General features: G+C 40.9%; 1 protein-coding gene across 11 annotated transcripts in view; it reads right to left on the reverse strand.

Annotated features, from left to right (window-relative positions):
- Window positions 1-13,614, reverse strand: part of FOXP2 (forkhead box P2) — a 346,296-nt gene that overhangs the window by 75,701 nt on the left and 256,981 nt on the right. The gene's annotated exons all lie outside the window — the stretch shown is intronic.

Here is a 13,614-nt window from a genome sequence, read left to right on the forward strand (position 1 = left end):
ACAAGACTACAGATATCAGATCTGGCAGTTAGGATCCAATTAACACTTTGGTCAGAATAATCAGATTGCATGTGTAAGACTTGTATAATTCGTTTATTGCTTCCATGCATCTTCTGTCTGTAGGTAAATTTGTTGCTGTTATTTCAAAGCTTGGAGTTAGTCTCACGATTGCCTTTAGGTTATATTTCAAGTTCTTTTGCAGTGCAGCGATGAACTATCCCTGTTCCAGCAATTTAGATCACTTGTCCTGTAGATATTATAGCTTGAGAAATGGTTTGTTTCTGGTAGTTTTGTTTTCTACTGTTACCATGTCATTATATGTCTAGAAAAAAATTGCTGGCAATTTTTACTAAGCGCATTTTATTTAGGGTAACAGAGACAGTTTTCTCCAATGCCATTCTGAATCTTGCATTACAGACTTATACTGTGTAAATGACATATGCAATGACATTTACATGTGTACTGTCATGCAAAACCATTTCCTGCTACACTGGATATAGTGCTATATTGAGGGAAAAAATGTATCACCATATTTTCTGGTTGTGGTCAGTGCACATACAGGCTTTTTGATAGGTCTAAAACAATAGGGAAGCAGATTTCAAATTCTGTTATCTTTTAAACTACAATATGGCCACATAACTTGTTAAAGAATGAGCTAACCAAAGGATCATTACTTCTGGCTGAATTCAGGGCAAAGTAAGAGTTACTTCAAATTTCACATAGCAAATCATGGGGCCCAAAATTACATCTATATTGCACTGGAGTTTCCTACAGCAAACATGTAAACCTGGAAGACAGATGTGCACCCTTCAACATTCATATACACATGTTGGAAAGTCATGGCCCATACAGGGCTCCCAGGGAGATGCCCATCTATCATTCAAGCTTCACATGTCTGCTTGGGGAAGCACAGCAGTTTGAACACAGAGCTGACCTGTAGATGAGGGGCCACTTCCAGAGTGCAATGTGTTGAGGCCTTTTCTCTTCTGGTCTGGGTAGCTATTATGCACACATATTTCCACTGATTGGTGCCACTGCTTTCCAGCTACTGAAGCAGCTTGCATAAAGGATCACACCATGCCCCCATCCTGATCTTAGGTTAGGACTGTAAAATGGTTGTTAACAATGTTAAGCTCCCTGTCTTTTTAAAAATTTGGGTTGATGTGTTTGTTCTGCATTTCCTGTTAGTTGTATACACACTAACAAATTTAACCAATAATAGTAATGTACAGAATGGCCAGCTTCTTTTCTTTTCCACACTGCTTCAAGTGCTTGGAGAGGAGCACACAAAAGGCTAATTAATGCATTGGTCTCTACGTGCCATCAGCATCAGCCTTCAAAGGACCACTTCATCTTGAGTCATCTGCAGCAGTATCTGAGCCAGAAGTGGCTTTGACAGCCTCTGTGCCACCACTCATTTTGGACCAACTGAGAAGCTACAAGGGGGTGGGGGTGGGGAAATATCACCAACCACGAAGTATCCTTTCATGAGAGGGCCAAGTGGGCCAGATAATATTTCCTGACTCTAGGTGAGGGTTACTCAGAGGTGTGATGAGATCTGAGTGTTTGCTGCCTGTAGACCTGCATTCATGCTTGATGGCAAAGAAGCCACATCTGACAAGCCTGCCTGTATTACCAAAACAGGAATAGAAAAGGCCTAAGAGCAAAGACAGTGAGAAAAGGTATGGAATTCTTTGTCCGTGTATATAGTGATTGTTTATTCAAGGTAATAACCTGAATCAACAAACTCTGCAACCCCCTTGAGTATCTCTGATCATGCAAACAATCCCTTGGCATGCCTTTATCCCTCACCTCACAGCTTTGACAGAAATTGGCTGCAGAGTTCAAACTATGCTAGTAATATATATATATATATATATATATATATATATATATATATATATATATATATACCCAATACCAGAGTTTACATCATTCTAAGATGCGTTTCAAACACACAGCAGGGAAAAGTAACACAAAGAAATAAAAGTGCTTGATATATGTCAACTAATTTGCAAATTGCATTCGGAAGGCTTGCCTTACCTAATCCCATCAATTGCATTCAAAGGATAGATGCGCAAGGGCACCTGAGGAAACCCACATCAGGCTGGGGAGATTTTTCATTATGCGAAGTGTGCATTCATTTATCCTAAGTGTCCAACTCCTGGTGCTACCATGGGCACAAATGTCAGCCTTGTCAAATTTGGGCCTTTGCTGGCTTTCCTAAAGTTGTTTATTGCAGAAGCGCAAGCCAATCTTTCCCCTTTTCAGCGCTGTTTGTGAATGGAATAATGCCCAAACTATTTCAGCTATCACTTCTAGATTTCTGAAGCTGCGCAGAGCAACAACAGGTACGCCAGTGAAATACTGAAATCTGCATGCAGAGTAGCACTGAAAGCAACATATCTGACTGACGCAACCTGCCACACACATTCTTCCCCTTTCATGCTATATGATTGTGACATAGGGTTACACTTCCCCAGGATCTCTCAGTGAGCTTGACGTATTCAGGGCACAGTCTGTGCAAGACAGGGGTAGGCAACACTCTACCTTCTCAGGGGCCACTCTAGATCAATCATAGGTGTGGATCTGACCTAAAGCAACAGCAACTCCTCTATGAACAGTTGGCAGCAGCCTATAAGAGTGGGTAGTTTCATTCCTGTTCTGGCAGATTGCTCTCATCAGGAAAACTGCCAAAATAATAAGCTACCAACTCAGCAGGGAGGCCAAGAACTGAATGTATTCTGACTACCTGGTCAGCTCTTGAATGAAATTACTCCAAATATTGTCTTAGATAACACTACTGAGATACAACGGAGAGAGACGATTTACTACCATTCATCCTGTATTTTTCCTGTGGAAAAATACAGGGCTCTTCAAAGTACTTCCTACCTATCTGGAATCAGACATAAATGTGAAAACCAAATTAAGTTATTTGAATATTACTACATCTCCTACTACCCTTCACTATGTTAATATTTATGAAGGTTAAAAAATTCCACAGGAAGAATGATCCGCAAGAAATTCTTTCACCTAATGCGGAGCCAAAGCTGTTTGTCACTCTTAAAATAAGGAAAGGGGTCATCTTTAACCACTTTCCCTCTGCCCCAACTGAAAAAGGCTGGGCAAGTTAATAGTTTGTCTATGTCCAAGTGGTGCATGCCATTTGAGTGTCTGCCTACTGCCTAGGACCACTGGGAACATTATCTGTAGGACACTGACTGGCAGAGGTTCTCCAGGTGTGCAGACAGGGACATGACCACCCCTACACCAAGATGCCAGGGTTGAATAAGGGATCTTTTGCTCCATCACTGAGTTACAGCCCTTCTCTGGCATCCACTCTTTCTATCCATGTCACCCACAAAGCCAAAAACTGCCCCCCTCCAAGGCCATTTTCTCTTCCAACTCAAGAGAGAGGACAATAGCAGTGCCTCTGCTGTTCAGCAGGGGAAAACCAAGAACTCAGGCTATGGGATCTATCAGATAAAGGCAGAAATTATCAAGTGAAAAGCAGATAATGTGCTGACTTGTCTTAAGAGTGGATCCATGCATAGATCTTTTCATCATGCCAACTTGTGGCAGACGTTTACACGGAATGGTTGGTTTTAAAATGATTTCACCATACAGTATTTGTTTATTACACTGGTGGGTCAGGAGCCACAGGACCTGATCCACCATGCAACAATAAGGTAAAAAAATAAGAAATGGGTTAAAAGTGGGTCATGGGTCTGCAAAAGGTTGAAGATATCTGGTTTATTGGATTGATAGCCCACTGTTTTCTCCAAGGAGCTCAATGTGACATTCATGGTTCTTCGCTTCTTCATTTAAGCCCCACAATAAACCTGTGAGATATGTACTACAGAACAGTTGGGGTACCAGAGAGCAAAATACATCAATTGCACTTTTGCTTGTGCATTATAATTTCTGGATGTGAAGAAAATGCATTAATAGATCTTTGCTGAATTAAAACAAATGTTAGGTATCTTCCAAATAAAATATAACTTATCCCACCCCACAATGTCTTTTTAAACTGCAAAGTCACGTGTTTAAAATAAATATGTATCTAAAATACTTCTCTCTCTCTCTCTCTCTCTCTCTCTCTCTCTCTCTCTGTGTGTGTGTGTGTGTGTGTGTGTGTACACCGACACACACACACACACACAGAGAGAGAGAGATATGAGAAAATATCAAGGTTGAGCCCTTAACAGTTAATGTGTACATTAATCTACATATCTGAAGCTTTCTTGGTGCAAAAATAAGATGTCACATGTTCAGGGTCAAAAAAAAAATACTGTGATAATGCACATTCTAAATAGCTTCAAAATTTAACAAATCTAGTTACCCAACTAGTAATTTCTCACCATTTTAATGATTTCAACTTAATTCTGCTTCTGTAAAAACTGGAGTACAGTAATGCCCCTAATCTTCAAGCGATATTTTTCCATAAGCTCATTCTTCTGAAATGTGTGTCACACTTTTTAAAAGCTTATTTCCAATCAATGGAAGAGCTTTTTCTGACATGCCAGTATTTGATGTATAAATCTGAACACTTGCCTATGGAATACACTAGATGTGTATTTGGCTCACATTGAGTTGCTCCCATCAGCTGTAGATTCATCCACAGTTCAGAAACATTTGCTTTTCTTTCTTGTAACAAACTGTACATTCAAATCAGATATTGGTATGCATGCACACACACACAGTTAATCACTTATCTGTTCACATGCTTGCAAAAATACCTGATTTGTATACATATTAGCAGACATACTGGTAGTTGGCAAACACCAAGGCAGCAATATAATTATTCAGGGCTTGTTTTCAAAATCGAGCCTCATAAACACCAGTGGAATCAGAGAAACACTTTCTCCATTTTCCTTATTGTAGAGCTGGTATTTTGTTCATTTATTATCTAGCTGGCAATCTCTGCAGGTCAACAGCTGATTTGCCTCCCTGATATTCTGTTTTACATACACTTAAACAAGACAAGTTCAGGAATGAAATGTCAGACATTCAAAAGGTAAGCACATCAGTAAATAACTATGTCCTAATGGACAATGGAGCTACTGAAAAGTATAAATGACACCTATACAACCCTTCTTTATTTGGGAGGTTAAAAGTTAGAAACATGTGGAGTAAATAACACAGAAACAGTTACCTTGTTTGCAAAGCCAAGCTAGCTTTAGTCCAAATGAGCAAATGTTTGGCCTCGCAGAGAGGAAACTGTAGCCGCTTTTCTTCTCAAGTTGTTGCACTGTGCTGAGATAAGCCATGGTTTGGCTTAGCATTGTCATCTGAACCCAGTTCTTCTGGTTTTGCTCCCCCCAGACAAATGAGGAGCTGTAAATCAGGGTCCCCAAACTAAGGCCCGGGGGCCGGATGCGGCCCAATCGCCTTCTAAATCCGGCCCGTGGACGGTCCGGGAATCAGCATGCTTTTACATGAGAAGAATGTGTCCTTTTATTTAAAATGCATCTCTGGGTTATTTGTGGGGCATAGGAATTCGTTCATATTTTTTTCCAAAATATAGTCCGCCCCCCCACAAGGTCTGAGGGATAGTGGACTGGCCCCCTGCTGAAAAAGTTTGCTGACCGCTGCAACCATATACATCGATTATAGCTCATGGTTTATCTGGGGAGAGCTAAACCAAAAGCTGGGCTCCTAAGACATGCTAAGTAAAACCACAGCTCAGAGCAGGCAAAGCAGCGGCAGAACAACCGGAGCATTAGCAAAAGACGGCAATCTCCTGTGTGGTGACTCTGAAGACTAACCAGTTCACAGATAAGTCTCTGATCTGAACTACTTTCAGCAATCAATACTGCAGTGAGAGGAAGCTCACCCCCACCCCAATAAATGGAATAAAAATTGGCAGCAAATGGCTCATGAGAGGCTTCTGACCCCATAGCTAGCATGCATTGCCATGCTTTTTTTCGGGTGGGTGGGTGTTTGATTAGTAAGAGATTCCTTTCTTTCCTAACAGGGAAAAATGGTCACATATGAGATCCAAGAGAACCACTACCAGACAATGTTAGACTAGATCATGGGTAGTCAAACTAAGGTCCAGGAGCCAGATCCGGCCCAATCGCCTTCTAAATCCGGCCTGCAGATGGTCCAGGAATCAGCGTGTTTTTAATGTGTCCTTTAATTTAAAATGCATCTCTGGGTTGTTTGTGGGGCTTCCCTGGTGTTTTTACAGGAGTAGAATGTGTGCTTTTATTTAAAATGCATCCCCAAAATATAGTTCGGTCCCCCACAAGGTCTGAGGGACAGTGGACTGGCCCACTGCTGAAAAAGTTTGCTGACCCCTGGACTAGATGGGCAAATAGTCTAATTTGGTATAAGGGCAACTTCCTATGTCTTTGGCTTTACTTTATTTTCCCATGGCTGTGGGCTACTCCACAACAAATAATTTAAATTAATGCAAAAGTAGGCTAATTTAACATGCCCAATTTGCATGTTCACATCTGCATATATTTGCAAGCTGTGTTCCCCAGATTTATGGGGCTGCATTGGCCCTAGCCAATAGTACCCAGCAATGGAAGAGTAATGTACAAAGGTAATATACTATTTAGAAGTTTAGGAAGTCACACGCTCAATTAGAAACTATCTGTGTGTCATGCAATTTCATATGCAAGGTTCTAAGAATGAAAGCTGGTCCTTCCATAATTTGATAAGGTGTTACAGGGTTTGGCTTTCCAGAGTGTAGGACCAAAGGCAGTAAGAGCAGTTGGGGGGAACTCGGCTTTCTGAAATAATCATGTCCCTGTTCTGTGGAAGATTCATGCCATTGGACTCTGTTATATACCATTTATTAAGCCAAGTGGTTTCAGGATGAGCAGAATTTACAACATTTTCAGTAGCGTACAACACAGGAGGGAAGCTTTAAAACAGACTTATTGCACAACTTCCCAGCTGCAGATACCTATTAAAATCAATAAAGCAGCATGTCAATAATGTTTAAGGATCCCCGATGACAGACAAAAATTGGACTTCTGTTAATGCTTAGAATTTGTTGTGCCTTTTATATAACAAGACTTTCACAACTAACATCGGATCCTCATATCATATAATCAGTGATTTAGAACGTTTGGCAATAACAATAGTTACAGTTTACCCTCCACCAAAGATCTGCTAGCTTTGCTAGTAAAATGTTCCTAACAGTACAAATGCAAGGCAGAAGTAATAGAATTACGGTATAAACAGTTCTGCAACTAAAAATTAAGGGCTTGAGATTCTTTGACTGACAAATAGTGCCATGCAAGTCACTTTCCTTGATGATAAAAATTATGAAGTGTGTGACAGAAAAGAATGGTTTAATATCCAAGGATTATATCAAGCACAAAATGGATGATGAAAATAAACCAATCTTGCGCACAGTGGCACAGCCACTTCTATTAGCATGCTGACGAATTTCAAGCAACTAACTTTCTTGTCTCTCTAGACTGTCTAAGTTGCATTAGATTTTTGTCTCTTTGGTTGCTGCTAGATCCTTACTCTGATAGCAATTCCTTGGCCTACACATTTTTTTTATTACCGGGGGGGGGGGGGGAGCCCCAAGCTATACAGAAAAAACCCTGACAATTTGCAAGCACATCTTGAAAAGACAAAACGTCTCTTTGTGATATATAAGGAGACAAAATACTTTCTCACTGTAGTTCTAGTTATTTCAAGAAGATGTAAAGGGGGCAAAAAAACCTATAATCTTATCCAGAATCTGATCCATCAGGTCCGAAGTCATGTTGTATGCTGACAAGTATACATGATCCTATATACCAAAATGGGCACTGAAACACATTTTTAAGGTTTAATCAAAATGATTGGGAAATTACCACTTTCAGCTTTTCAGATAACAGTTTTAGAAATCTAACCATTAGCAGCAAGGCTAATTTATACAGTGGAAATTGCTTAGCCACACACCTCAAACACTTGGCTGCCTCACTGATGTGAAAGAATGAGCCCTTTGCACCCTTGTCACTTCTCAGTGATGGGGATTCCACAAGCACTGGTATGGTTCTTCCACCCGGTCTGGAATGGTCCATAGGGCTTCAGGGGGGTGGGGGCAGGCATATCATAGGCATACAGAAGGTATGAGCAAATTACTCAGAGCAAGCTGCCCATGAGGCAGCTGTGGAACAACAGGGAAATCTAATCACACACATCTTCTAGCTTGACGGCCACTGGCAGCCCTGCATACTTCCTGCTTCCAGGTGCTTTGCAGATGTGCATGGCATGCACACGTTGCTCACAAATAACATGACTAGCAGTGTGGAACTGCTGCAACTACAAATCTACTGGGCTTTGTGCATTATTCTTCTGCTATTCTGCAAGCCTAGGGGAACAGTCACGCCTTAAGGAGTACCAGACTGAGCCAGCAGGGACTCCTCCCAACTGCAGCTGTACCATTTATACTATAACAAGCCAACAGTGTACCTAAGGACTTTACCTATTCCGTGATGTGGGATAAGTAACTGTGCATTCCTGTACTCTGTAAGAAGCCTCATTTCCTGGTAATGTTCAGTGGGGCAGTGTTTAACATTCCTTTGGTCAGCTCAATTCCAATTATATATCAAAGCAAAACTAAGCCAAAACTTTGGGGCCGTGGTGGATAGCTCAATTGAGATGTCAACCCAGCATGCTGCAGCTGCGAAAAAGATGGCAAAGGCCTTACTAGGGATCATTAGAAAGGAACTGAAAATAAAACTGCCAATATCACCTGGTTGCCTCACCTCAAAAAGGATACTGTAGAGTTGGAAAGGTTGGAAATTGTGACTTTTATAATAAACATGTGTATTCTCTTGTACAAAAAGCTATCATATGAAACAGGGCCAACAGCAACTACTGGTAGCAACCGATGCAAGTATCAGTATGTTACTTTCAGCTACTGGGGGCAATGAGAATACAACCCTCTTGTTGTTCAAGCCTGCTGATCATGGAGAGGATCATTTGCCCTGGTGTTAAAAACTAGCAAGAACCTTGCATTGGAGACCTGAAACAACACAGCCTGCTCAAGTCATCCAAATAAAAACTCAGAGGATCCTAATAAGCAGTCCTTTAGACCTTCCACTCTGCAAACCTAGAGACTGGCATCATAGTTACATGCATTTATATCTGTGCTTTCTTTAGATTTTCTCCAGTGACCCTGTAATAGAAAGCAAGCCCCAAAACAAACACTAGTTCACACAGAATAAGACCAAAAATGAAAGAGAAATATAGAGCAAGTAAGAAAATTCAAAACCTAAGCAATTAGAATATGAGCAACATACAGAGAAATGGAACAAACAACGAAACAGGTGAGTAAAAATCAAGGATTTATTATTTAGCCCACAATTTGTTAAAATGACAGAATTATTAGAGACTACTCTTAATGATGAAAATTAATATGGTTCTACTGCTAAGAGATTCACAATGATACTTACTTAGCAGTTCTCCCCAGGGGCACTTTGTCATATCATTTCAAGGTCACATAACTGAGAATCTGATGGGTAATTACAAGCCTGTGGTGAATGAACCAATAAATCCAAATCTATTTCTTCAGAGACAGGGGTACAAATTCCTCCAAATCACACTTATAATTAAACAGCACCCTATAAATTCAAAAGACAACATAACTTTCCTATCAGAGAAATGAACTGGTGTATAATGAATTTGTCTCATGTTCCTATGCATGATGTAATCAGAGGAGACCAGGCAACGTCAATTGGGTGGTGAGATTTGTATTACATGTTTAGGACCTTCCACAGAAATTTTGTCATTCAAACTGGAAAGAGAAAAGAGTCTGGATATTCTTCTCCATGAAAGTGCTGCCAGTTATTCAGCTCAGGGGAGTTTAAAAAGAATGATGTGGATCCTGGAAGATAGCTATTAAAGTAAAAACACTGCCAAATACTCTGGTGCACAAGCAGAACCTGCATGCACGCTTTTGGATTGCAGCCAGTATCAATGATCTCTTGGCAAAAGTTGGTGTAAAATCCTATGAAGTGAGTATTGCAGACTAGAATGTAGTCAGCACAAATATAACATCACAGGGAAATCAGTGGAGAATTTGGTTCCAAAAACATGATGCAGTTGGAGGAAACCTAGAATAAAAAAGGGTACATCTGCAAGCATGAATCAGAGAGCATATGCTATCACCATCTGTTCATTTTTCAAGTGCTATAAGCTAACCAACAAATCCCTGCATTTTCACTACTGTGATTGCATAGCCAACTGACGATGCAGTGGCTCTCCAGGAAAGAACCTAAAATGCCAACAAGAACCTTTCCCCAACTAAAACGAACACACAAACTCTTATACACACACACACCCTCTTTTAGGAAGCAGTCGCACCATAATTCAAAAGCAATAGAATACATGCATCCTTTCAGCAAAAATCATGGGAGACATGCACTGTAGGTCTGGAAAGAAGAGCTATACTTTTTCCCCTTAAGAAAATCAACTGAAAGATCTATGCTGTGAGAGAAGCCAGGGGGAGCAGAGGGCAGACCCCCTGTTATTTTGCCAACATTTGCTGTTTACTGGGGTGGTAATGATGTTCCCAAGAACTAGCCAATTGACCTAACCTACCAGCCAGCACTATTACAATTTTACTAGTGTAAAAGGATGTATTGTTGTAGCAACAAAAATTGTGCTCTTTGAATTCCAGAATACATGAGAGCCCTGCAACAGTATTTCAACCTTGAGGAAAAGTGTCCCGTTTTCACACAACTACTGAGTAACAACTGCATAATTACTGCTATTTGAAAAAAAAAAAATCTGAAAAGTGCCCCAAGCACAACTTTTCTACTATCTGGCATCATCCTGCTTCATGAAATTACATGCAAATTGCTTTAATTAAATGCAACTAAAATATGCCAGTTAGCTATGGCCCTTCAGCTCATGATATTTACATATCCAGATGTGGTCCTCATTTCTCAATAAGCTGATCTGCTCCTGACCTACAGAATAGCTGTTCTACACAAGTGAAATTACCTCAAGCTTGAAAAAGCACTATTCTGCTGCTCACACTTCTGCATGAAAGCAGAAATGTCTAATGTCAGATTCTACAAATACAGGAAGCAGGAGTATTTCAATATAACCCAGCTCTTCATATGCCACTCTAACTAAGGACGATATCAATTTACATCAGAGTGGTGAAGAAGCTAACACTTGTTTTGCCTTGTCTGCTTTCACAATTCCAACTTTCACTGCAAGAGAAAAGAAAATACAGGGAAATATCCAAAGCATATCCTGCACCAATCAAATCCACTCCACTGTCCTCTCTGGTAAGTAGCATGAAGTCAGGTTTAGGGATGGCAAGGTTGCCATACGTCCTCTTTTTCCAGGATACATCCTCTTTTTCATGGGTAGGATTGTCATAGCAATCCATAGTTAAAAGTGTAAGTCGGCAAATGTGTTCTTCCATTGCTCTTAAGATATGGCAACCCTATCAGTTCTGGCCCACATCCTATCCACATATTGGTCTGAAAGTGTGGATCAGGTCAGTTTTTATCAGACTCTACCAAGATCAGATTTCTCAAGCATCCCTAATTAAGGAAAAATGTTATGGAGGGTCTAATCTTGCTGGGGGTTGTGCAGGGAATATAATTGGGCCCTTTGGCCCAATTACAAGGTGAAAGCCAAGGGGCCCAGTTTGATCTGGAATAGTAAACAAGTGGCTTTATTGTTTGTCATTCAGCAGATATCATTGGATTTTTCATTCTGGTCCAATCTAAGCCAAACCTGGGTTGAGAAAGGTGGAGAGAAGGGGCTTTCTTTGTGTCTTTTGAAAATAGGTGTTTGATAAAGCTTTATCCCAATTTGTAGCCAGTATTAGCTTGCTCAGATTTAGATGAAATGTAAAGAGGAATTACATTTTATAACTAACAAGATGTATACTTTCTTGAATTACAGTAGCAGGCATTTTCAATATTATGAAGCCTGTCTCCATGCTTGAATAGCCATATAGTTTTGAATCAATTAAGGGTAATCTTGAATTATCCTCTGCCACAATGTAACATCATAGGCGGAATTCTGAAAATTTAACAAAAAAGTGTCTTTTATATAACAGTTACAACAAAATCAATTACAAAGTAAGCAAAACATCTAAAACAATATTGCTGTCTTTGACATTTAGCGGTGTGACTAGAGTACCAGCTTTTATTTTGCTTGTATAAATTGCTACTTCAAACCAAAAATTTCAGCCATAAGTTGAGAAAACGATTATATGCTGTATGACCCTGAAATCACTTGACATTGGCAAGTTTTTTTTTACAAAAATAATCCCAAATTAAATCAAAGCTTCAAGAAAGCAATAGAAAAATAATGAGGAACTGATTACCATTGAGTAATTGCTCCCTTTTTAATTGATTTACAAATTTCATTGAATTATACAGAGGGTCAGCATACCAGATCTTTTTTTTTCTGCTGCCACACTGATTGTCATCTAGACACAGACTCTTTGTCTCTCAGGTATATGTTTTCTTGTCCCGATCGTTCAAATAATCATGAATGAAAAGTAGTCTTGTAAACAGAAAATCCAGATAATCATTTGACCGAATATTGAAATCACAGAGTAAGAACTACACAGCTTTCTGCTAACAACCCTGCAGTTAAGAACAGAACCACTGTAATGCAGTACCTCCAACTCTCAGCTCCTTGAGTTCTTCTATAAGAACATCATGGTCAATGATACCAAAAGCTGCTGAGAGGTCAAGAACTGGTGCCCAAACTAGGTCTGAAACCAGACAGGAATGGATCTATACAATTCAGCTTCCTCCAGGCAGTGGCGTGGTGGAGGGGAGGGAGGGCCTGGCTCTGGGTGCAAATTTCTAATAGGGTGCAACCAGGTACCACCAGGACAGGCTCCCTCATCAAGGCCAGAGCTGTGGGGAAGCAAGTCACGCCTTGGCTGGGCCTTTGGGGCTGGGACAGTGGTGTAGTGGCCCCTCCTTCTCCTCATGACCAGCCAAGGGATGCCTGCGTGCACCCTGCCCCTGGGCCAACCAAAAGGGAGGGAGGGAGAGGGTGCAGCCATCACCACCACCCACCAATGAGGGAGGAAGGAAGAGGAAGGCAAGAAAATACTGCCAGAGCCACATGCATTGTGCAGAGTGTCTCACTGCAAGGACAGCAGGACAAGGCCACATAGCAACGCTCCTGGCTTCACACTTCTCTGCTTTATTTCTGCTTCCAGATTGGGGATAGTTTGCAAGGAGAGACTCCCTTGATTAGAAGCTGGCTGGCAAAGGGACTGACCGCTGCCTAGTCCACCAGGAGAGTGCAACACTTGCCCTGCCCCGGGTGCCAGCAACCCACGCTAAGCCCCTGCCTCCAAAGACTGGCCACCATCCTCTCTTCTTGAAAAGGAGTATTAGAGACTGGGCAGTAATTTTATAAAACGTATTGATTCATGAGGGACCTGTTCAAGAGGGGCTATACCACTGTCTCTTTCAAGCCAGTGGGCATAACTCCCTCCCATAATGAAGCATTGATCACTTCCTGGCTTCTTAGTAGATTTAATCAGCCGTGTTGGCCAGAGATCAAGAGGCATCTAAGAAACATCTATGGGACCTGAACGAATGGTGGCACCAAGTTCAGCACAGGTTCAAGTGATTTTGCCCTGTAAATACTATGGTATTT

The sequence above is a fragment of the Zootoca vivipara genome, chromosome 9, assembly GCF_965207765.1.
Source record: "Zootoca vivipara chromosome 9, rZooViv2.hap1.1, whole genome shotgun sequence".
NCBI classification, from domain to species: domain Eukaryota; kingdom Metazoa; phylum Chordata; class Lepidosauria; order Squamata; family Lacertidae; genus Zootoca; species Zootoca vivipara.